At 30.3% G+C, this 27216-nt stretch overlaps 1 non-coding gene and 1 pseudogene across 1 annotated transcript; both read right to left on the reverse strand.

Annotated features, from left to right (window-relative positions):
- Nucleotides 1-44: 44 nt before the first annotated feature.
- Nucleotides 45-200, reverse strand: LOC125828220 (5.8S ribosomal RNA). The gene has a single exon (XR_007443039.1). It is a non-coding gene; the product is annotated as a 5.8S ribosomal RNA (ribosomal RNA).
- Nucleotides 201-10448: 10248 nt separating this feature from the next.
- LOC125828219 (uncharacterized) lies at nucleotides 10449-18602 on the reverse strand (annotated as a pseudogene).
- Between the last annotated feature and the right edge of the window lie 8614 nt (nucleotides 18603-27216).

Genomic DNA, 27216 nt, shown 5'->3' on the forward strand with positions numbered 1-27216 from the left:
GCCCCACGCGACGCCTTGCGGTGTGCAGGGGGCGACGCGATGTGTGACTCCTAGGCAGACGTGCCCTCGACCTAATGGCTTCGAGTGCAACTTGCGGTCAAAGATTCAATGGTTCACGAGATTCTGCAATTCACACCAAGTATCACATTTTGCTACGTTCTTCATCGATGCGAGAGCCGAGATATCCATTGTCGAGTGTCGTTTAGTTTAAATAGCAGCACACGTCCCCACGCACACTCCGTGAACGGGGCGCGAGGGGAGGGCTGTCAATTTTAGTATTTCGTGGCGCTCTCCACGTCGGGGTTCGTTGGTCGCTCGACGAGCGTGCGAGTGCACATGCCGTGGACGGGAGGGAGGTGCACGACGAGCGCACGTCTCCCTAGTGTTTAAAATGTGTTCGCGGGTCCTTTTTCTTTATAAGTTTTGACAATGATCTTTCCGAAGGTTCACCTACAGAAACCTTGTTACAACTTCTCCTTCCTCTAAATGATAAGGTTCAATGGACTTCTCGCGACATCGCGGGGCAGCGAACCACCCAGGTTGCCGTGATTCGAACATTTCACCGAATCATTCAATCGGTAGGAGCGACGGACGGTGTGTACAAAGGGCAGGGACGTAGTCAACGCGAGCTAATGACTCGCACTTACTAGGAATTCCTCGTTGAAGACCAACAATGTCGAGCCTATGTCGCCTGGCGGATGGGCGCAGGCTTCGGCCGACGTCTGGTTTTAAAATGGACTTTACTTATGTATTAAAATGGTATTTCCAACTCCAAATCCATTTTGTTTAATCAAATCTTTTTCACATACTTATTTAAGGAACAAAAATCCTTATGCAAAATTGGGGGAAATTTAAAATTTTCGGGATAAAAGCTGTTTATCAGAAAATTGATTATCTAGCATTAAAATTGACATTCATATATGCATTATCAAAGTATTTCGAACTCAAAAATCAATTTTCTTTTATCAGATTCTTTGCAATAAAGAATTACAATTTTCTTCAAAATTGGGGGAAATTCAAAATTGAATGGGTTAAAAGACGTTTTCAAAAAATCGGCTTGGTCAAATGCAGTTTGGTCGCATAGATCTCGAAAAAATACCTTAATTGAAAAAAAGAAAGTCTCCTGAAAAGGACATCCGAGGCCAAAGTTATAACCATTTGAAGTTCCACCAATTTACAACTACTTTCTCAAGTTTCAATCTCTAATTTGGTGAAACTTCAGACGATCGTAACTTTTGCCTCAGATATCCATTTGACGTAAAAGAAATTAATATGGGTATTTTCTTGAGATCTATTCGGTCAACTCCTTAATTTGTTTTGCTCTTTTATCTTATTATATTTTTATTCATATAGAATAATAGTCACACAAGGTATTTAGGTAATTTTTTGTTCTGATATTATATATAGTGTTACTACAGAAAAAATAGTGATTAGCGACAAATCATATTTCATGGGAGTTCATGACAGACTATATAATGGTTCAGAGCGACAAATGTAGGGTTTTTCAAGTTTAAACGAGTCCCAGAACGGGAAATATGGATAGTCCATGAATTTTGTGTGATATGTGTACCTGACTGTTTTTTTGCCAGAATATTTCATGGGCGTCCGTTATGACCAATTAAATGGTGAGTGTTGGTTCGGAGGGGCACACGTAGGTTTTTTCAAGTTCAAATCAGGCCCGGAAATTTTTCGTTGGCGTTAGTGACGACTTATTAAATGGTGTGCGTTGGTTTGGAAGGGCAAACATAGGTGTTTTAAGTTCAAACGAGGCCCAATCAGAAAATAGGGATATCATGACAACAAAGGGAAAAATCAAAAGAGAGAACATACATATTGGTGCTGGAAAATAACACGATGAGTACATCAAACACAATAGAAACAAATTATTAATCAGTCAAAGAGAGAGAGATATGGTATATTCTCAAATCCTTTCCTTGATAACCATGAACGAAAAAATCAAAGCAACAAGTCCAGCCATCGCTGATGGGAAAGAACTGGTGATGGCACTCCCGGGGTCCATCGGAGCCGCCATTGGTCCATGGTTGTGGCCTTCATGGGCAGCCACAGAAACCACCATGATCACAACAATAGCGATGATGAAATTGAAGACCTTGAATGCCATTATATTGCCTTCTCTTCAAGATTATTATCAAATGCTAACTTTTATTTATTTGAACAAATGACAATGTTTAATTACGCCTTCATTCAACATGTTTATATAGAAATATTGTTTAAAGGATGTGGACAATTCTATCGTACTACTATTCATTCCAATTTTGTACTTTGTACTATCATTATTCTTATTTGATTTCTTCCATTGACTTTACAAAGGCAAATTATTGATCATAATCTAAAAAGTCTACTGATTGTGATATTATTATGTTATATTTTTAAATTGAATAACTGTCATATTATTATATGTATAATTATTTATTTTTAAAAAAAATATATGTGTGTGAATACCTGGTTCGAGCTAAGGTCAAATAAGGCATTGAATAAACAAAAAATATATTAAAGAGACATAATGTTTAACATTGTTTAGTCAATTGACCTATATATGATAAAACTAATATAACATATAACATAAAAACTATTGAGAGAATAATTTTTCCTCAAACTAAAACTCTTTAATGATTATCTTATGAACGTTATTGTGTCTGACAGAAAAATCTTTAATTTATAAAAGTCAAAAGAAAAAAAGAAATTGGGAGAAGGAATTTTAATTTTATTAGTATAATTAATTTGTTTGAACTTTGAAGTTATGACACATATTACATATAGCTAAATATATTATCTAGGGGGGAAAAAAAATTTAGTGAGCTGCACGGATTGGAAGAAGTCCAAGTAAACCTTAGAACAATTATTAAAGTATGATTAGATAATATAGACTGTTTTTTAAATATTTGATATTAATTTGAAACTTGAAAATAAATATATTTTAGGAATAAAAAAAAAGATTTGTTTCAAATTTGCTGATTTCCCTATTCCATTCTACTGGCACATGTATTAAACTAGATATGGGACCCCGTGCCAGCACGGGGCCCAATATATGTTACTGTTTCTGTTTTAATTTATGTGGTACATATGAAATTTGAAGTTAATCAATTTTTTAGTATGTTTTTATATATTTTAAGTTGCTAATTATTTGTATTTAGAGTATGTTTTACGTAAATATATTAGAAATCACAATAATTAACAAGTTAATATAAAAAAAAACTTATAAAAAATTCATTGACTTTTGAAATTTCATTTGTATCACATAAATCAAGACCGAGTAATATATATGAAAATTACATAAAACGTACTATAACTCACAATAATTAGCAACTTAAAATATCTATATATCTATATTTCTCTCAATTTATGCGGTATAGATGAAATTTTGAAAGTTAACAAAAACTTTTTATATGTTTTGAAATATTTTAAGCTATTAATTATTATGATTTATAATACTTTTTACATAAAAAATTATTTATATAAAGTATAAAAGAAAAAATTTAGAAAAAGGAAACATAAATGTCAGCAGGAGTCCAATCTATGTTAATTTCTATATTTTAATTATTGTAATACCGATTGAATTTGGAGAGCCAACTAAAAAATTTTAAAGGATTTTTTTTATAAATTTTAAGTTGTTAATTATTATAATTTATAATATTTTTATTAATTTTAAACCAATATATGTTTTTCTCTGTCTCAATTACATGAGACATATGAAATTCGGAGAGTCAACTAAAATTTTAAAATATGTTAAGTTGTTAATTATTATACCTTATAGTACTATTACGTGATTTTCAAATAAAATATGTATTTTTTAATTTCAATTTATATGTCATTGATATAATTACATATATTAAGTAATGAAGAATTAATGTGTAAATTATGTGACACCTATGAATTTTGGAGTGTAAATCAAATTAGTTATATGATTTTAAAAAAAAAACCGGTTAATTATTACAATTTATAATACTTTTTATATATTTTTTAATGATAATATATATATATATATATATCTTTATGATATTGATATTAGTATTATAATAAATTAAATTTTATTATTTTAAATTTATGATCTCAATTGTCAGCCTATGCCACATTATAAAATGTTCCAAAGTAGATATCAGATTTACAAAAATGTCGATGCCAGCTAAAGTAATAAAATAACATCTAAGGGCATGAACCTATATATGTATATATAAAGCTGAATATTGACAATTTGATGTGGCATCTCTCTATGACCAGTATTTGTGTTAATCTCTTTTTTCCTTGTTTTGACATTTTATCTTTGTTTTGTATTTTTTATTTGTATTTAAAAAAAAGTATTTATGTCATACCCGATTAATTATGCCCTTTATAACATCCATTACACTAATATAGATTTAACTAAATGAAAATGGAAGATGAAAAGATAAAAACTATTTATTTTTTATAACTGTTTATAATTATTTAGCCTATAAAATAAAAACAAAATAGTTGAGCATTTGTAACAAATAAGAACAAATTTCTTCACTTTGGCTCTTCTTCTTCTGACGATAATGATCAATTTATGGTATCAACTTTTGTCGCTAAGATGTCCATCAAATTTCTAGGTCATGTGATTTTTTTAACAAAAGAGAAAGAGAGAATATCTCATTATTCTTGTGAAGACATTGATGTAAACAAAGAGATTATGTAACAAAAAATTCTTTTCAAAATAAAAGACTTTTTGAAAAAATGTTTATTCCTCCTACAAGGAGAGAAAATTCATTGTGGTTGAGAAATTTATAAGAAGCCTGATTATTGTTTCAAAGGGTAAGAAAAATTATTTGGAGAAAAAATCATTCTATTTATGGAATTCATATCAAATTAGGAGGAGAACAAGCAAAAATTTATTTTGTGATTTGAATAGAGAGAAACTTAGATATTATTTCTTTCAACCTCATTATTATTCTAATTTCTTTCTTCTTTTATTTTGTCTTGATTTTTTGTATCTTTAATTAAAGTTTTTTTTCTTATTTATCTTTAATTAAAGTTTATATATATATTCTTAAAAAAGAATTTAAAAAGATGATCATATTTAGTTCCTTTCCTCATCAATGCTATTAATCTCATAATTAGTGTTATTTATATTATTTTCTTAATTACTTTTTTTTCTTTCATTTAATTATTTATTTGAAGAAATTAGTTATTATAACTTTATAAGAATTACACATGTATTTTTATGTAATTGATTTGTTATTTTTAAAATTTTTGGATCATTCTTCATCTTAAAGTTTCTATCTATATGTAATAATAAAGCTAAAATAGAAAATGTGGGGTGACATCTTCTTAGCAATAGATACTTATTTATTCTGATCAATGTTTCTAACATTTTTTGTTATTTTTTCCTTAAAATAATTGTTGCCTCGATTTTTAGTTTTAGTTTTATTTTTTTAGCATTTTCTAATTTTAAAAGACTGAAAAATTTATATTGAAAATTTACAAAATATAAAAAATGATTTATTTAACTCCTATCATCATCAATATTATTATTAATTTGTTTTACTTCTTTTCTTAATCTTCATTTCATCATTAATGTAATTTATATCATTTTCTTAGATATATATATTTGTGACATTTCTTAGAAGTTAGGATTACTATTTATTTAATTTTTAAAATTTTTGAATTCTTTTGTCATACTAAATACAACATGTTTTATTATAATTACATTTAATATATTAATCAATATGTTGTACGAATGAAAAGAAAATTATCATTTCACAAAAACAAAGGTTAAAATATAATTTATTATGATTAAGGAAAGATAAAATTATTATTCCAATATCCATAACCATATATAATACATTAAAAATTAATTGAAAAGCTGTAAATGGAAAAGGAATCACCATTTAAGGAATCATTATTTTTAAAATTTTGGATCATTTCTTCTTGTAAAAGTTTCTATTCATACGTAACAATAAAGTTAAAATAGAAAATGTAGTGACACCATTCTTACTAATAGATAGTTATTTATTTTTATTAATTTTTTTTGACAATTTTGGTTATATTTTTCTTTAAAATAATTATTGCCTCGATTTTTTTTTTAACATTTATTTTTAATTTTAAAAGATTGGAAATTTTATGTTAAAAATTTTAATAATAGAAAAAATGATTTATTTAACTTTTATCATCATCAATACTACTAATTTTTTTGACGTTTTTTCTTAATCTTCATCTCATCATTAATGTTATTTATATAATTTTGTTTAATCACTTATTTTTTCTTTTTTAACTCTTTTATATTTATAAAGTTGGATATGTAAATGATGATGTGACATTTCTTAGAAGTTAAGATTACTATTTATCTAATTTCTCCAATTTTTGAGTTCTTTTGTCATACTAAATACAATATGTTTTATTATAATTACATTCAATATAGTAAACAACATGTTCTAGGAATTAAAACAAAATTATCATTTCAGAAAAATAAATGTTAAATTATAATTTTATTATGATTAAGGAAAAATAAAGATATTATTTCAATATCCCATAACCACATTCAATACATTAGAAATTAATTGGATATAACTGTAAATGGAAAATGAATTACGATTTAAGGAAAATAAATGTTTGCAATACCATAATAATTAAGGAGAGAGTAAGATATTATTTTAATATCCTAATTCGGAACTTTTAATCTACTACTCAATTAAAAATAAAATGCATTTAATAACATGAAAAAGTTATTAGTTTAATATTTTTTCTCATTGTACTAATTCAATTCAATCAAACTTAATTTTAAAGATAAAATAACAGCTTCATTTTAATTGTTGTCAATATATTTCAAAAAATTATCGTGAAAAGGCTTTTGTTGCACCTTATTTTAATTTTCATATACTATTATTATTTTTTCTGTCATTTTTCAATGAATTTTTATTTCGATTTAAAATTTAATGTTTATTCTTAAAACTCTGATGGTACAAATTAAGGTGGAGTAGAATATAATAAATGATGATTCTTCTACTAAATAAGAAGATATAACGAAATTGAAAGGGTGAAGGTTTTTTTTTTGTAAATGGATAGGAAATTCTATTAAGGTATCATTACGTCATTATTCAATATATTTTTAATATAAATTTCATTTGTTGATGCATTTGTTTAGTACTCCCTCTGTCCCTTATTACTTGTTTACTTTTCCTTTTATAGTTGTCTCTAATTACTTGTCCATTTTGACAAATCAAGAAAGAATATTTTTTTACCTATTATACCCTCAATTAAATGACTAATTACTTTGAAAATTACAGAACTTTTCATCTACTTCATAATTAATAGGGGTAAAATGATAAACTCACTATGTTATTAATTGATTTCTTAATAAATGTGTAAATTTAAAAGTGGACAAGTAATTAGGGACAGAGGGAGTATTACAGTGTTATTTGACATTATGAGATATTTCTTAGACATTTAAGGAGAATGGTAGACCGAAATATATATTATATATTAAAGGATGAACTTCATGCAATGGAAGAATTTGTTATTAGCAAATATATTTTAACTTATTTGATAAAAAATATATTCTTCCTCATTTAATAGATGTAAAATTTGTGAAGCTTTATTTTTTTTCACAATCTTCATATTATTAAGACAAATAATATTATTACGATTAACCAACAAAGTAAATATAAAATTAATCAAAAATATTTAATTTAAATGATCGCGCGAAGTGCGGCCAAGTTCTCTAATTTAAAACAAAAAAGTAAAATTTAAATGGGTCTACTATAGAATTCCTAAAAATCCAACTTGAAAAATTATGTTAAAAATGGAAAATAAAAAGTGAAATAAATTTAATTGAGAGTTATCCTTCGTCTGTCACATTTTATGTGAGACTTTTTATTTTTCGAGAATCAAATAGTTTAAGTTTAACCATAAATTTGCGTATGATATCTTAATTTTTTTTTTTAAATTTGGAGAAATTAGATAAATAGTAATCTTAGCTTCTAAGAAATGTGACATCATCATTTACATATCCAACTTTTATATATATAAAAGAGTTAAAAAAGAAAAAATAAGTGATTTAAGAAAATTATATAAATAACATTAATGATGAGATGAAGATTAAGAAAAAACGTCAAATAAATTAGTAGTATTGATGATGATAAAAGTTAAATAAATCCTTTTTTCTATTATTTAAATTTTTAACATAAAATTTCCAATCTTTTAAAATTAAAAAAAATGTTAAAAATAAAAATAAAAATCGAGGCAATAATTATTTTAAAGAAAAATATAACCAAAATTGTCAGAAAATTAATTCTTCATGTGGGTTGTTGTATATGTAGAAAGGCACGTGTACAATTAATGAGGCACAATTAATTTTATAGTACAATTTGAAATGCTTTGTGTACAACATGGTAGTGCCGTGTTTGTGCTTTAAAGTGTGAACTCTAATAAGGAGCAAAATGAGTAATAATAATAATTCTAATAAGGAGTAATGAATAATAATAATAATAACAATTGCAATGTTAGTCCTTCTAAGTAATGAGTAATAATAATAATTGCAATGTTAGTCTTTAGTGTTAGTCATTCTATTAATGTACAATTCTTTTTGCACGTTATACAACTAATTAATGCAGTCAAAAGTTAATGTACAAAATTGTATGCATGTTGTACAAGAGTATTAATGCAGTGTTAGTCCTTCTAAGTCTCACTTCTAAATAAGAGAGTAATCTTAGTTTCTAAGAAATGTGACATCATCTTTTACATATCCAACTTTTATATATATAAAAGAGTTAAAAAAGAAAAAAATAAGTGATTTAAGAAAATTATATAAATAACACTAATGATGAGATGAAGATTAAGAAAAAACGCCAAATAAATTAGTAGTATTGATAATGATAAAAGTTAAATAAATCATTTTTTCTATTATTTAAATTTTTAACATAAAATTTCCAATGTTTTAAAATTAAAAATAAATGTTAAAAATTAAAAAAAAATGGAGGCAATAATTATTTTATTAAAGAAAAATATGTGTAGAAAAAGTAGAAGTAGATGAAGTTACTTTAGTTCATCTTTTTGGTGGGCCTCAATGTACAATTTCTATAGCTTTTAGTCCAACTCTTTAGTGCAATGTTGGTCCTCGAAACTCCCATTTTTAAATAAGAGTAAAATAAAATATAAAAGAGTTAAAAAAGTAAAAATAAGTGATTTAAGAAAATTATATAAATAACATTAATGATGAGATGAAGATTAAGAAAAAACGTCAAATAAATTAGTAGTATTGATGATGATAAAAGTTAAATAAATCCTTTTTTCTATTATTTAAATTTTTAACATAAAATTTCCAATCTTTTAAAATTAAAAAAAAATGTTAAAAATAAAAATAAAAATCGAGGCAATAATTATTTTAAAGAAAAATATAACCAAAATTGTCAAAAAATTAATTCTTCATGTGGGTTGTTGTATATGTAGAAAGGCACGTGTACAGTTAATGAGGCACAATTAATTTTATAGTACAATTTGAAATGCTTTGTGTACAACATGGTAATGTCGTGTTCGTGTTTTAAAGTGTCAACTCTAATAAGGAGCCAAATGAGTAATAATAATAATTCTAATAAGGAGTAATGAGTAATAATAATAATTGCAATGTTAGTCCTTCTAGGTAATGAGTAATAATAATAATTGCAATGTTAGTCCTTGGTGTTAGTCCTTCTATTAATGTACAATTCTTTTTGCACGTTGTACAACTAATAAATGCAGTCAAAAGTTAATGTACAAAATTGTATGCATGTTGTACAAGAGTATTAATGCAGTGTTGGTCATTTCCAACTCTCACTTCTAAATAAGGATAATAAACGGAAAAGGGTCATATTTGCAGAATCGTTTACGACATTTTGCATATTTGGTAGTAAAGCAGAAGTTATTCGACAATAACTATTTTATTTTCACATAAAATTATTCAACTTTTGATCACAGGTACATGAAATTACAATGTTACAATGACACAACACACGTGCATGTACACCTCCCATGTCATAACACATGGTTAAATACAACATAGAAAAAAAAAAAGCATTAAAGTTAAATACAACAACATAGAAAGAAAAAAAAAAGCATTAAACATGGCAATCTCAAGTAAATCAAAAAACTGGCTTAAACCTTCTAGACAACAAAGAAGAAAAGAAGGAAATAAAGGATGGTGATGAGTGTGAATGGAGAAGAGTTAACATAAGCCAAATTAGTAGATGGAGAAGGGCCACCAGCCATGCCAGGCATATAGGGCATCTCAGTAGAGCTGCCGGGATCATCGCCATATTGGGCTACCACAGCAGCAATTAAAATTCCGAAACAGCCAACAAACATAGCACTTGACAAACTTAGAGCCATTGTATATAATCAAGTGCTGTAAAATTCTGCTTTTGCTTGAACGTTATGACAACTTAGCTATGTATTTATATTGTATACTGAAATAAGATGGAGAACCTAGACGATGTTTTCTTGTCGATGTTTGTTAAGAATTTTTAACTTATGTGTTGTATACAGCTAGCTAGGAAAAGAGATTGAACGGGGAATCCAATGTGAAATGTGAAAAAGAACCCTCTCATCAGTAAGATTTCAAAGCCAATGCTTAATCCCATCCCTAATTACATTTTAAAAAGTTCTCAATTGCAATAAAATTAATCCATTAAACAATATTAGTATAATACGCGCAATACACTGGCTTCATAGGCATAATCCTTTAAGGTTGTTGGTATTGGCAAAAATAGAAAAACTTTACCCTGAGAGAATACCAATCTTAGAGGCTAGTACGTAGAAATCCTCGTCTGTACCATTGCTACATTTTTCAGCCATGGACTTTGAAGTCGTTTTCAAGTGCCCTTTTGTCATTTCTCAATCTCCTCCTGGATTTGACCATCTGCATTAACACATGAAGTTAGATAAAACATTGATGACGACACGAAATGAGTCTAGCTCTACAACTAAGTTTTAACCCTCACTAGCAAGTTCAACAGCAATGTTCGCCTGAGCATCTGCATCGGAGTTTGACTCCTACGAAAAGAGAGTTTGCAATGGGTTAAAACCTCAAAACCAGCAAAGGTAATTCCAAAAGAATAATGAGGCAGGTAATATGCTGTTTAGGGTTTTTATTTATATAGAAAGCATGTGACATATAGATGGACAACAATGTAAAATGAAAATTATGCAGACCAAGAGCAAATAATAGAGATGATTAACAGAATTACCCGAAGGACATGAATGATCCGGAAAGAAAGAAATCTATCTTTCAGTTGTTTTGCCTGCTCATACAATGTGGAGATGTTTTGATTTTTAACCTTCCATAGGCCCTGGATCTATTTGACAAACGACACTTAATAAATTCAAATATCAAAGGGATTAATAAAAGAGAATGAGACTAAGAAATCATACTGCTTAGAATAAACAAGTAATTAGGACAACTAAATTGTAACGTAATAATCACAACTGCTTTGAAGTAACTAACCATGCAAAAACAATATAGCATCAGATCAACTTTATGAAGTGCAGTATGGCATATCAAGGGAAAGATGGAAAGATCATCCTACATTTCACAGGGACCATACAAAGATGAATCATGAATACATGCTCATTTATTCCCTAGCAAGAGAATTCTTCGTTATGTAAGAAACCTTTTGGCCAACTTCTTCCCTATTTGCCTTCTCTTTATCTTTTACCATTCATGAGAATTTTTCCTATATGTAAGAGAACATATCGTCCACTTCTTTTTCTTTTGCCTTCTCTTTACCTTTTCTTGTAGCAGGAGCCTCTCTCTTCTAGGTTTCTCCGACTTCTCCATGTACATCATTCTTCGATTGGCTTTGTCACTAAAAGGATGCAGTAATTAACTAAAATACTTGTTAAGATTTCCTCATTGCTTCAAAATGCTCTGAACAGGATTGTCTACAACTAGTTAACAGACCTTAAATTAAATGGGGGACCTGATTATCATCAATTTAAGAGACTCCGTCGTTTCTTTCTCCTACACTGTTATTTGTTTGATTGCAAGGTCCTAGTATTACTTATGCCAGAGGCAAGAAGAAGTGCTCTTTCATAGAACAAAACAATTAAGCAGAAATGACCAGAAGGGCATAATATTGTTGACTACCTCAACGAGTAATGGCAAGCGATAAAAAAAATGTCAAGAGCGGCCTGTATAAATGCTATCTGCTAGACCTTTATAATGCAACAGGGATTCCATGCATCCTTATGAACCCCCTCCCCCAAAAAAAGGTGCAATTATATGATGAAAAGAGTAACTTAGCTTAAGCATAATATCATGTTAAGAGATGGAAATTGAGAAGTTTCATAGTATGTCAAAGGACAAGAGTCCGCTCAAGCACACAAAAGAAGAGATAAGACTCTAAATACATAGATCTGAAAAACTAACCTGCATACAAACAAGTTTGGAGTCCCCCTGAACCCGAATACTTGTAAACCCTTTGCTAAGTGCATAGTTCAACCCCAAAATAATGGCTCGATATTCTGCAGCATTGTTTGTTGCTACTCCTAAACCTTCACGTAGCCTACAGATCTTTTATTTGGAAGGCTGTAAATTATAAGTTTGAAGAATAAGGAGAAAAACAAAACAAATCCCAAAGTTCATGACTATTACAAAACTGCCATCATCAGCCCGCAGGACAGCTCCTGCACCAGCTAGTCCAGGATTTCCTTTTGAAGCACCATCAAATTCAAGAGTACAAGACTGCTGCTGACAATAACAATGATAAGGTTCTTCACACACGATACCATAAACCATCTAATATTTCATAAAAGCTCAGAGTTCACTTTTTTTAGTAAATTAAGATTTTTGCATTTGTTAGCCCATCAAGTATAAATGACATCCTCCTTTGCTACTTTTTAAAAAAATTAAGCAGTTTGCTTTTTTAAATTATTTACAAAAATGCATTTATGTTTTACAATTATCCATCGTTTAACACTCACACCAGATGGCAGAGCTTGGTCGCCCTTATGATCATCTAACTTGACATGCTTTCTTAGGGAATCATCATTTGAAATTACAGCGGATCCAGCAGCATCCTGCAAACGAAAGATGGCCAAAAAGAAGAAGTTTCCAGAACAGTGTCAAGCCAAACACATTATGCAGGGAAGAGAATACAACAAATCATTATTGTACTACTTTAAGCCAAACATATACAGAAACCACCTTTCGACAACGTGGATAGAAGTACACAGTTCACTTTGACAGGAGTTTGAAAATAAACATCAATTAACAATTGCAACTCTATGTGCTTCATGTACAAAAAGATACTGCAATTCATCCGATTAAAATCCAACCAACCAAAATGTTTGCTTTTAACCGATAGGTGGTTTAGTTCTTGTTCGAACTTCGATGCTTAATGCAGAATTTGCAAAATACTAAGCGTTCCTATTGATAGATGGGAAGTACATACAAATCTTTTAGCTAAATCCCTGATCCTCAAATCTTTTGGCCTTTTTGTTAGTTTTGTTCGGTGCTGTATCTGTAGACTGTAGATATGATATACCATGCCTTCTTTAGGGTGCTGACGAATGTAACATGTTACCAATTTCAATAAAAAAAAAAGGCAGAGCTATTTATGAGAGAAAAAATGTCTTTCCAGTTGAATTAGTGAATATTCTTCTGTACTTCTAAACCATTACTTATGGCATCTTAAAGAACATTCGCAAGGAAACTCCTAACATTAAGAGCATGCTTCAGTTGCATACAGAATGTGTACACCGATTTTCTTAGGAGCCAAACAACTTTAGGAAAATAAAGTAATTAAACTCTAGGTGTAGAGTAAGAAGTGAAGAAATCACAGATGCAACTGCTACAAACCCTGATACAGTTTACGCAAATTAACCTAATATGGCCCAAACATACCGTATATTCTGACCACATTACATCCTGTGACCTCTTCTTTGTCATATGTTCAGGCATTCCACCTTTTGAAGAAGAAGGTTGCTGCAAGAAATGAAATGCTAATGAATTGGTATGACCAGTCAAAAAAAGAAGAAGAGGAAAATGTGTCATTTTCTGGCAATTGCACCCTTTACGATCACAAGCAGCTCACCTGACTGACCAGCATGTGCATATTATTCCCAAAGAGTGACGAGAGAAACGTACAGTCGTACACATAGAAAGAAGATAAGAGAATATTAAATAAAGGATTGGAGAAAGTTAAGGATCTTTGCTGCCAATGTTCATTGAATTACCACATGAAACAGGAATGTCACATCATATAGGAAATTAACCTGAGGAGAGTACAAACCTACAATTAATGCATCAAGTGCATGCAGAGATGATCTCTTAATGTAGATAATATTAACATAGAAGAAAAAGAAAATAAATCTGTACACCAAACATAACGTAATGCAATGAAACTCTCAGCTTTTTTTTTTCCTTTTTGGGAGTAATATTTGTTGATAAAGAGAGGTTGCCGTATAAAATTTGGAAAGTTTCAGTTTAATTGGGGGATGCAGTGCTAATTCATCCCTGCCATAGCTTATAAAGGTAAAAGTAGAGTGTTTTAGACTGCAGTATATAATGTGGAATCTATCACTTTAGTTTGAGATGTTGTACTAGGTCATCCCTTCTATAGCATACAGGCAAAGGTAGTTTCCAGTAGCTCTTCACTATTCTTATTCCTAACTCTTTGGACACAAGATACAAAATCAGCTACTCGTGTCAAGGTCCTTTTTCCAGATCTCAATTTCAATAAATACACGAGAGTTCCGAGGTTTCTTCAGCTAACTGTTTTTTCCTTTATTCCTTCGGGTGGCCCAGTGGTTTGGGCTTGGGACTTCCATGTTGGAGGTCTCAAGTTCGAAACCCCTTGCCAGCGAAAGCAAGGGGTTTGCCTTTTGGGTCGAGCTCGTCGCACCGGGCTTGCCTAGTGCGGGTTACCTCTCCTATGTGGTTTGCGAGCTATTGCATAGGAGCAACCCTGTGCGCACCCAAAGGGTAGCGGCTGCGGGTTTCCCTTGTCGTCAAAAAAAATAAAATAAGTGAATTCTAGCATTCATTTAGGATTGTATGGGATGATCTGAATAATCAAGTGGAAAGAAAATTTCCTAAAATCACGTAGCTTTGTCAAGGAAACTTGCAGATTAAGATCTGTTTCACATCAACCTCACAACAGAATTCATTAGTTCAAGTTTAGATCAGATTGGCATTATCGCCCACCTAGGTGAAAACCTCATAAAATGAATACTTAAACCACTAAAAATAAGTAGTAGATCTCCGGAATTACACATATTGGCTTACCTGAAAAGGGCATGGTACTAGGGTCCCAAAGAGATCTTCAGTAAGATCAGCAGCCCTGATAGAGTAAAGAGCATTTTTAAGCCCACAAGAGAGAAGATATTCCTCTGTGTCCTTAGGCATAGCATAGCCTTTATACACACTTACAGGGGGTCACATATCTGTCAGGAAAAGGGAGCAGCAGAAAACAACTGATTAGCTCATTGCAAGTGAACATCTTCAACGGGAGAAAAATCTCACAAGCATCATGTATAGGCTGTAAAGTTCAATCAATCCATACAAAATGATCTCAAAGACGCCAGTTGACAACTATTCAGGAGAAAAAACGATGACTTCTGATAACAGGCAGATGAAGATAATAACAGTACGGAAAAAAAGCATATCTACAGAATGTGAAAAAATAAATTGTAAACTATCCCATGATGCAGAGAGGAAGTGAAAGACAAAGAGAAACAAAGATAGAGAGAAGGGGTTGTAGAAGTAAAAGGAGAAAGAATCACCACTAAAAGGATATACACTCAACTCACTTAAACTATCTTTTCGTGATTCCTTTGATACTTGAAAGACATTGGTTAACAACAGTAATTGGACCAAAGAATGTCGTCCTGGAGACATCTGATTAATTGACATACACTCACGATGGATTTCCTAGACTGTTATCGAAGTTGTCCAAACACACTTGGCTAAAGTTTAGGTAAATAAAATAGATTAATTATGGATAAACTAGGTTCTAGCACAGAAAGAAAGAACAAGTAGCTTTACTATAGCAGTGTATTTATATGTATACTTTGCAAATTAACTATCCTCCAAGAACAATTGAAACATTCAATAAGATCAATAAATGAGAGAGATAATAGTGGTTACCGAGGATCCGACTTGAGTTTGACAATCACTCAAGTTTTTGTAGACTCCAACCAGATTTCCTTTCCTAACAACAAAGAAACCATCTCTATCTTCCTTCATTTGTGGAGTAAGATCGGACTTCTGTGAGCTAGAACTCTCCCCTCTAGACTTTTTGGATGAATAGCAGCGAACGCAAATTTGCTTAAAAAATAAGTCGAAATCAACTTTTCTGGTTGCAGTAAATCCAACACCTGTCTTCCATGAAAGAGCTGAAAATGCACCAATTGAACTCTTCACAGCACGTCTGCTAGTCCTTGTAAAAATTGCAGCAGAACATGCATTAAACAAGATGTTCATTACACAGGGAATCCCTCAGACTCTACCAGTTTCTGAAAAAAAGAAAAACACAAGGAAAAATAAGAAAACAAAATCATTTTTATTCATTCAACTGATACAATATGTATGCATTTAACTTCCCTAAATCTTTCATTTTCCGAGCAGAAGAATAGAGATGCATTTAACTTCCCTAAATCTATCATTTTCCGAGCAGAAGAATAGAGGAAAGAAAACATTCAATTATTCAGCCAGTTTCTTCTGTGTTCCACTTCTATAAACATGTTACCACGTGAGAATTCTAGTACACAGCTCACCAAGTTCAAGAGTTAGCAAAATATTTACCTGCACCGGCACCTGGTGTTTTACACAAAATTAGTCAATTCAACTAAAAAATCTTATTCACAAATTAAGGCGGGTTAGTTTATTCATTAGTTTTCTTTCTGAGATGATGAACCATTGCTATGACTTTTAAAGCGTTTTATTCTAATATCTTAAATTATTGTTTAGCATATTTTATGACGGATATGTAATACTACTATATTTACATGGATCATGGGTATAAAAATAAGTGGATATTACTCCCTACATTCCCTTTACTTGTCCAGAATACGAAAACTAGATTTTACCTTTACATGTCCACTTTAGAAAATCGAGAGAGAATTAATTATTTTATCCAATTTTACCCCTATCACTAAGTGACTAAATCCAAAACTAATTGGAGTACAAGTCAAATTTAGATTTCTAAAGTACCATTTATATGGATAATTTAGTATAACAAACACTTGATTAACTTTTTTTAAATGGAGTGCAAAATGCAAATTGGACTAGTACACGATAACGGAGGGAGTAAAAAAAAAATAGTTAATATCATGTGCAAAACACATCTTATTTAACCATTATTAGATTAAAAGTAAAGCTTAGAAAAAACGGAAAAAATCCAAATATGTCATTAAAGTATTCAAAATTAAGCAAATATGCCCAAACACATGCCCTTACCGTTCAATATTTGGTTCAAATATGCCTTTAATTAACCTAATTAGTTGATTAATAAGCAAAAAGGGACCAAATCTGTCCTTAAAGTAATGAAACTGAAAAAATATGTCTTTCGTAATAATACACATGAAAGATACTCTTAACACAAGCTCCGCTACTTTTTATTTTTATGATTACATGATAGAAATTATTTTGTTCTTAATTTAGGACACGAGTGTAGTGTAGTGTAGTGTAGTGTAGAGAATACGTGAATCGATTGTAAAAAAACTCAGAAAATTGACGAACAAAATTATTTATAAATACAATTTTTTATCGCCTAAGATATGAACTTCCTTACATCAATACATTGTTTACATCATCAGCACGTTGAAAAAAAATATTAACTTAGACATTGGTGCTTGGTTTTGGTTGTTACATAAACACTAATAGAAAAGAAATGTTTAACTGTTAACAAAGGATACATCTGCTTGATTTTGTATATGTAAGGGCACATTTGGCCCTTTTCCTCTTATTAATCACCTAATTAAATAATTAGGTGCTCTAGTTAAATTAAGGATATAGTTAGACCAACTCTTGAATGGTAAGGGCATGTGTGAGCTAAACAATTTACAAAAGACATATGTTCAATTTCGAATACTTTAAAGGGCATATTTGGCCCTTTTCTGAAGGAAGGAAAAAAACGACACATCTACTGTATTTATGATGTGGTCATGGTGTAAGGACCAGATCCATATACTTTTCCCAGAGGTTTATGTATTACATACAATAGCTTAGTTTTCATTTTTTGAAGCAAAAAAAGAACTTCCTTTTCATTCTGCTTTTATACTACTCCAGTTCTAAAGAAGTTTCTTTTTCTTTTACAAAACAGTAGCACAAGACAACTTAATGGTTGAATTAAGGAAGAATATTAGGGGACAAAATCCAAACTTTGAGTCATTCCATCACTGAAAAGCCATCATTTATCACATTCTAATCCTCAAAACACATAGAAAAGTTCCAAAATCTCTAAATGGGTTCACTTACATTGAAAAGTGGAAAATGCAAACGAAATTAGAACCCTAATTTTTGGGGGAAAATTCAAAAATCAATGTGTTAAGCTAACAAATACAATCATACCGTGAATTGCAGGATGAAACTGCAGCAATCTTATGTATCCCTTCGGGTATGAAGAAGACCCTCCTAGGGAGCTTGGAGCTTGGAGCTTGGGGTTGGTGGTGGGGGCGGGGGTGGGGGTGGGTTGGGTTACGGGGTTGGTGGGTACTGGGTAGGTAGATAGAGTCTTTTTCTTTTCAACCGTGGTTACTGCTGTTGGCGTTAACCCGGTATTGGATCCGGTCCGGTTCAACTTCTATCTTTTATCTTTTCCGTTTATTTTGTATAAAAATAGTTTAAATATATCATTAGTTAGTTTGTTATATATCTAAGTATCTTTTTTTGGTTATACTTTTGGGCTAGATACACTCCTTCCATCATATTTTATCATAAATTTACCTTTAATTTTGAGTTCAAGCTTAACATTAAATGGTATTTCTTTTTGGAACTCAGGATAACCTACAACCACTACAATCTCTGTCACAACCTCTGTGGTGAGCACTTTGTGCACACTAGGTAAATCCTCCACTATGTAATAGTCTGCAAACCACACATGAAATGTAAACCGCACTAGGCAAGCCCTATGATTTTATTGATGCTATGAAATGTATGAACTTGTGATTATATGTGTGATTGAATTGGGTGTCATGCTGGTATGGTACATGGACACAGTGGTGGATCGAGGATTCTCGACTTGTGGGTGCTTACTTTTTTTAATAGAAAAATATTATAAATCACATAGTATAAGTGCACAATTCTTTAAACGTAATATTTAAAACATTAATGAGAAAAAATAAGATTAATACTACCATTAAAATAAAAAAAAAATTGAAGAAAGGAAGTTTTAGAATTGAAAGTTTTAGCCTGAAGGTTTTCTTAATCAAATAGTCAAAACTTCCCAAGAAAAATGAGAAAAGTAATAGGACATGACTTCTAAATTTTGTCATCATAAAACGTAAAAGAAATTAAGACTAAAAGATAAGTAAACAAAGAAAGTAAAAAGAGAAGAACATGTGAGTTTATATTAAAAAGGAAAGAGAAAAATAAAGAATTAAAAATGTGAACGTAAAAGAAGTTAAGAATAAAAGCCAAGTAAACAAAGAAAATAAAAAGATAAGGACATGTGTGTTTATATTGGAAAGCAGAGAGAAAAATAGAGAACAGAAAATGTGTAAAAAGTTGTTATTAGCAAGAATCGAACCCTTAACACCTCCATAAACACAAGGCCTTCAAATTAGCCACAGAACCAAAGTACCCATTGGAAAACCTGTTCATTAGGTGCTGAAAGTTTAATATAGTCAAATTTTGAAGAAATTATCATATATATAAATAATTTTATGTTAAGGTTAATGGATGCTCAAGCGTTCGAAAGGAATTGTGTGTATAAAATAGGCATGTATACATTGTAAAAGCACAAAAAGTAGCAATAAAGTATAAAGTGTTACAAAATAAAAATGATATACTAAATCAAAAGCTCGATGATCCTAACTTAAGTTCTCATCAGTAGGTATTACATATCGTGTTCATCCTCCTTGATCCAAACATGAGAAACACTTGTGCCTTTAGCTATAATAGGATGAAGTATTTCACAATTCTTATTCCACATGTATGATCTCCAGCATTAGGAGTTTGGGGATTCTAAATTTTAAGACAGAAGAAAAATATATTTGCAAAGCAGGAGTTTGAGAGTTCTAGAAAACATATTGCAAAACAATGGTGGTTCAAAAGCATTTTCACAAACTCTTCCTTACCAGTGAGTCATCAATCAATTTTGTTAGAGGGTTCACAAGTTAATATAGATATATATTTATTAAATCTTCTAATATAAATACAGGATCTACGAAAAAGTTACTCAATTCATCCGCAAATCACGAAACCCCACCTAATGATCTCAATTCTAGACTATTTCCTCTTTTAGGAGGCACAATTTATCCCATGTCACCTAGTGCTTCCCTTGAAAAATTTAGTAAAAATCTTATATGACTCCTGAAGGAGGGTTTATATATAGGTGATAGAGGTAAAGAATTTAGTACAATTTTTTTTCACGTGACATGCTTAATATCATAAGATTAAAAGATATTTTGGTATAATTGACATATCTTTAATTAGTTTAAGACCACAAGATATAAAATTCTTCTTTTACTTTCTTGAACTTAGATTCGTGTCAAATCAAAATAGGACAAACAAACTGAATTGAAGTCAGTAGTAAAAATTCTTCTTTCTTTCCTTTCCTTTATGTGTAAAAATCTCATGAAAAAGCTTGAAAATTGTTGAATCATGAGGCTCTATACTATAATAAGAAATTATTATACATTTGTAATTAATGCAAGGCCAATCCCAACTGAAGATCTAAAGGTTTACAACTTTGTTTAGATGCTGAACTTGGAATATTACTTGATGGCTTCATTCTAATTGCTACCTTGTTATTCTCTCTAGATCTCTTTCCATGTGTAAGAGTAAATTGATCATAAGAGGTGAAGTTGATTTGGGATTCTTCATCCATTGTAAACTCATCAGAATAATCATAACAATAATTAGTACTAGTAATATTCATGTTGTTATTAGTCTCAAAAGCTTGAAGATAATAGAAGAGGTTGGCTTTTCTTTCTTGAAGTTGAAGTCTTTTCTTTCTCAACCTTTCTTTCTTGTGAGCATTTTGATGGCCTCCCAATGCTTGTGAATTCGAAAACTCCTTCAAACAATAATGACATTCAAACTTCTTATGATCTTTTTCATTAATGTTTGATGAATTTACATTCTCATGTTCTTCCTTTTGTCTACAAGGGTCATGAATTAGTTCAAAACCAAATAGTTTGAGTCTCTTAGAGAAGGATTCATTTACTCCAATATTGCATGATGGAGGAAGAAAATTAGTAGAGGCAATAATATTTTTTTCCATAATCTTGATGAATATATGAATAAAGAAAAAGAAAGAAAAGGATCACAATGTTTAGGAGTATATTTTCTCTTGTCTCTCTTCCTTATATATATAGTAAGTACTTTCAAAAGGACATATAAATGTACCATATAGTCAATATATTTATGAAAATAATAAATAAATAAAAAGGCAAAGAATATTGGTCAGATTAGTGAAGCTATATCTTTTATTATATACAATATACAATATAAATATAAATATAAATAATTAAATCTTATTCATATTAATTGATGTGGGGTAGATGTGTTCATATGCTTCAAAAAAATTCCCGCAAAAGAGGATTAGTCTATATGATTAAACAAGTACTACTTGCTCCATCGTAATATTTGTGAATGTGTTTAAGACTTGAGTGCACGCATAGTTTAAGAATAAAAAAAAAGACTTTTGAAATTTATAGTCTAAAATAAGTTAAATATTTATATGGCTATAAATTATCTCATCAAGGATAAAATGAAATGTCTAAAATTAAATTGTTACTCCTTCCGTTTCATTTTACTTTCTTTTTTTTTCGTTTCATTTTACTTGATCCCACATATTAAAAATATTTTTCTCTTCTTAATTACTTGTCTATTTGAGTTAATCAATATAGTATTATTCTCCCCCATGTATAAGTATATATTACATTACATTACTACATAAACACTACTATAAAGAAATGTTTATCTATCGCGAAATCAGTGAAAAATTTGTGTTATAAAACATGCATTTTTCACTCATTTTCTATCAAACCAGCTCACTGAAAAAATGCATGATGAGAAACATATTCTCATTGAAATAGTGAGAAACTTTCTATTTTACAATATGAAATAATTACTATTATTTTCTTTTTATACTGATTCAATCAAAATATATGTGAGAATAGTTTCTAACATTTATCATTGGGAAAATAGTTATTTTTAAAAAGAAATCGTAATAGTCAAATTGAGAGTCTCAAAGTATGTTCTTTTAGAAAATTACACCCTTAATAAAGATTTTCTTAAGAATTATATCAAGTCAACATGGACCAAGTAAAATAAACTGAGGGAGTACTAAACATATAAAAGTGTCATTGTTTTTTTCAAATCGATTGAAAAGAGAAGAATGTTATATAAATTGAAACGGAGAAATATTGATTTTCTCAACTAATTACTATTAAAATAAACATATATATATATATATATAGAAAAACATGCAATATATGATACCACTTGATCAATTAAAAACAAATATTCCATGCTTGAGGAAAGGAGAATGTTATAATATAAAAATGGAAACAACACGAGTCAAAGAAAGATAAAGGATGTAATTAGTCACCTGGAAGGACTCCTTCATAGCCTCTACTACAAATCTATCTATGTTCTTGAAATTCTATTTTTTTTAATCAACTTTTATTGACCAATTCAATAGTGGATTCATGTGTCATTATTACTGAACCAAAGCATATAAAATTCAAGAATGTAACTGAATCCATTAAAATAAATTGTGTTCATACACCAATGGTCACTTAAATGAAAGTTCTTTGCAATTATCACAATCCATGTATTAAATTTTTGAATAAAAAAAAGAGAGGAAAGAATAAGTTTATTTTGACCATATTAGGGGGAATGCAATTAAAAGATTATATAGCAAATAAAAGTAGTTGCTACACAAAGGAATATTAACAAGTTGTTGATGAGGTAAGCATATACTAATATATATATTTGTGCATACATTTAGAGTCTTCTATGAGATCTTTCCATATCTTCTTGGGGAAACGAACCATTTAATTAATATCCTAAAAGCAAGTGAGTATTGTTTAGTCATTATTTAATTTATTTTTTTCAAATCAATTCAGTAAAATTAACACATTTGTGTTGGACAGTTGTTCTCTTTGATTTTGTACCCAAATATTTCCATCTGATATTGGGTACCACAATAAACACAGATTCGTGCTAAAAAGTCCCATATTAGGGATAAAACGATCCTTGATAAAGGCTACTCCGTATCTGAGGTGATTCGAACCCAAAACATCTGATTAAGAATGAAGGAGTACTTATCGCTCCACCACAACTCTTGTTGGTAGTTCATGGATGTGTTTGTTAGTGTTTCAATTGTCTTTCAATACTATCGTTACAAGAAAACATGGAATTAGCTATAAAATTTGTCAATAATTCCTAGCTAAATTAATTAAATTTTCACATAATTTACTAATCTAAAGGAAGAATCCAACAATAAATTTTTCATTCCCATCAATCTAGCTCCACTTTTTTAGTTTCCTTTTCCCCTTTTATTAATCTATTGCAATTGCTTTGTTGCTTTAAGAGAAGAAACAATGTACTTTTTGGAGAAGAATTCCATTTTGGCATGCTATTATCAAATATTTTTTCTCTATTTATTGAGAGTTCCTGGATTTTTTTATTTTTTTGTGTGGGGGGAGGGTAGGTGAGTAGTTAGTTGTTAATTTCATTGATCATTTCTTTTCATTTTAACTAATTCATCTATACTATTATTTATAACAAAACTAGTTCATCATCTACTAGTGATTGTGGAATAAAGCATTATTTATACTTATAGACATGCAATATAATCTCAGTTGAATAGAAGTAATAGGTTGAAATCTATCAGATTACAATCCTAAATTTCTAACTACTGATATATTCAAAGTTGGACCATGACAAAAATACAAAAGAGGGATCAGATAGTAACATGAAAAAAAATGAGCACTTGACCAGTAAAATTAATCCTTGTTCTAGCATCATATTTCCGTCCCAATTTATATGAAGATGTTTGACTGAGAATTGAAATTTATAATCTGAAACAAATCATAGATACTTATTCAATTATAATTCCTATCACTAAGAATAAAATTGAATGTTTAGAATTAAATTATTGATTAATATAAAGAAGTATGTGTTTTTTTTACTGATAAAAAAAAACACCAAATAAATTGAGATAGAAGAATTTATACTTTATTAATGAGAAAAATTAATTAACTAGTAGCTGTGAACAAGATCATGAGGAATTAGTACTTTATTAATGGGACTACTTATTTTAGATTGTATAAAATATAAAATTTCCAAGCACCAATTTTTGTACCAAATCTTTGTTGGGAACTGAAATGGTCCTCCTTTTCATCCGATCCTATCAAGCAATAAGAATTGTTTTCCTTTATATGGACAATCAATCACCTAGAAAGACAACAAGTTTATGTTGTTTATTACTATCTCCGTCTCATTTTATGTGAGATAGTTTGATTTAGTACGAAGTTTAAGAAAAAAAAATTAAAGACTTTTAAAATTTGTGGTTTAAAATGAATGATAGAAATTTGTGTGACTATAAATAAAATCATTTCATTAAGAATAAAATGAATATTTTTAAGTTAAATTATTATTTAATATAGAATTGTGTCATTTTTTTAGAACGGACTAAAAAAGAAAATGAATCCACTTTCTTTTAAGAAGGAATGACTGTTTTTTCTTGGGAAAATCTCCAAGTTTGCGGCTAACAGGTTGTGAAGTAATAATCATACAAGATTTGCGGCATTTGCTGATGCATTAAGGAATCAATTGGAACTTATTAAGTGTGTTTGGTGTGGCTAATGATATAGTAACTTTTAAAATGATTATTTATTTCAAATTCATATATAATTACCAAACGCAAACTCAATCACATGGAAGTAATATATATTTTAAAATAAGAAAAAGTCATAAATCAATCTTCTTTTTTTTTAATAAAACTCATAACGAGATGTGAAAATATGTATATTGAATCAAAGACCTTCTCCTACATGGTCTAGTTTGTCTGAACACCATCGAAAGTTTTAGCTTAGAAGGTACTCCCTCTATTTCATGAAAAAAATTACTTAATGTGAAATGAAGAGAGTGATGTTCAGTCAAGTGCGTTCATCACTAGTGCATTAACTAATCTATGCTTCAACTCCTCAAAGGCCTACTTTAAACAACCTACATCAAATAAAATTTCACATTTTTTCCCAAGTAACTTACATAAAGATCTCAAAACTTTCGAGAAGTCTTTGATGAATTTCTGTTAAAATCATGCGTGACCTAGAAAATTTCAGATTCCTCAAACAGAATTAGAGGAGGAAGATCACTTCTAATTTCCCTCTATCCACCTCTACATCTTTGTTAGACACCTTTATGCCCTAATAATATGCCCTCTTTATAAAAAGGAGTTGCTCAGATGATAATCACCCTCATTTTCAATCTTAAAATTATGAGTTTGAGTCACATTAATGTGTCCCAAGCTATTTTTGCTAAGCATCAAAACTAAGCATATATAGCAAGAAAAGATATTTAGAAAGGTAGATTTGTACTCCAAAATTATTTCAAATATCAACATTACTATCTTCCTAAACTCTGAGCAATTTTCAAGAACTTTTAACACTAAAGCAACTTGTACTAGTCATAGTCCACCAAGGCTTAGCTTGTCCCCTACATCAATAATCTGAGCAATGCATGCCTAAGTTATTTCTAACATGTTCTAGCTACTACACAATCTGAATGCTTGTCTTGCATGGCATAAATTATAAAAGTCTAAACCCTCTTTATGTTAGAAAATATCTTATATCTCTCATCTCATAACAAGTCTACATTAATGATGCATAAAAAGAGGGTCCAATTAATTATCATACCAGGTACTTGAGGTCCTCCTTTTTACTGAACACAAGAGAAGAAATTTGCTTCTTACAATATTTGATTTATAGAGAATTAAAGCACAAATTATTTCAATCTGTATATATCATAGCTTGGGATACATTACTTATAGATCTAAATTCAAGTCCCCCTTTTTTTTACCTAGGTAAACAAATCTTATTTTCTGCTGACTAGTGATCCTTTCATCATGTCTTCTTATTGCTCCGAAATCAAGTAACATTCCTGCCACATTTTGATAATAATCAAAAACAATTATCTCTTTATTAACTTTTAAATTTGGGCAGACTGTTTCTCACATAATCCTTTCTAAGGAGTACACATGCATAATTATATGTCATATGTATATGCGCGATTGCAACGTGATTCCAATTAGCACTCAGAATAAGCACATATATAGTAAATCAATGATAGAATACATGAGCTTAAAGCTATTTTGTCTTACAAACACTTAAAATAAATCAATTCAAAGAGACTCTTAAGTCGCATCTTATTTATTTTGTCACATTGCATGCCATCTTAATTTAACCTAAATACCATGTGAAGTCTTGAAGTTGACCAACGTAACAAGGGTTGTGTTGGAGTGGTAAGTACTTCTTCATGACTTTATCATTAATCAAAAGTCTCAGGTTTGAGTTCCCTTAAGAAGCTTTTTACCCCAATATGGTATTTCCCGGCACGAAACCAAAAAAAAAATCGTCAAGTTGTACTGTTAAATTAGGTTTTTCGCCTAACTCACACACCAAAAGTTGGCTCAACGGGAGGAGGATTGTCCAAGTCTTATAATAAGAAGTTCATACATCTCATTAACCACCAATGTGAGACTTTTGTCATTCTTTAACACCCCACCTCACGTCCGGTGCTTAGCATCTGGTGCGTGGACAATTTTTAATTTTGGGTGGCGGTGAGATTGATTGAGTTAGGCCCAGGTGTCATATCTTTACATGGTATCAGAGTCAGGCCCATCCCAATTTGTTGTTCACCGATGTTGGGCCCCCATTTAGAAGTCTTCACACTTCAGTTGAGGTCTGGGCATTCGGGGGAGTGTTAAGAAGTCCACATAGGTAGAGGGATGAGAAATTGATCTCCTTATATGGACTTGGACAAATCTCCCCTCATGAACTAACTTTTGAGGTTGAGTTAGGCTCAGATTTACA

Source organism: Solanum verrucosum, unplaced genomic scaffold (assembly GCF_900185275.1).
Source record: "Solanum verrucosum unplaced genomic scaffold, falcon-dt-bn FXZP01000053.1, whole genome shotgun sequence".
Lineage (NCBI taxonomy): Eukaryota > Viridiplantae > Streptophyta > Magnoliopsida > Solanales > Solanaceae > Solanum > Solanum verrucosum.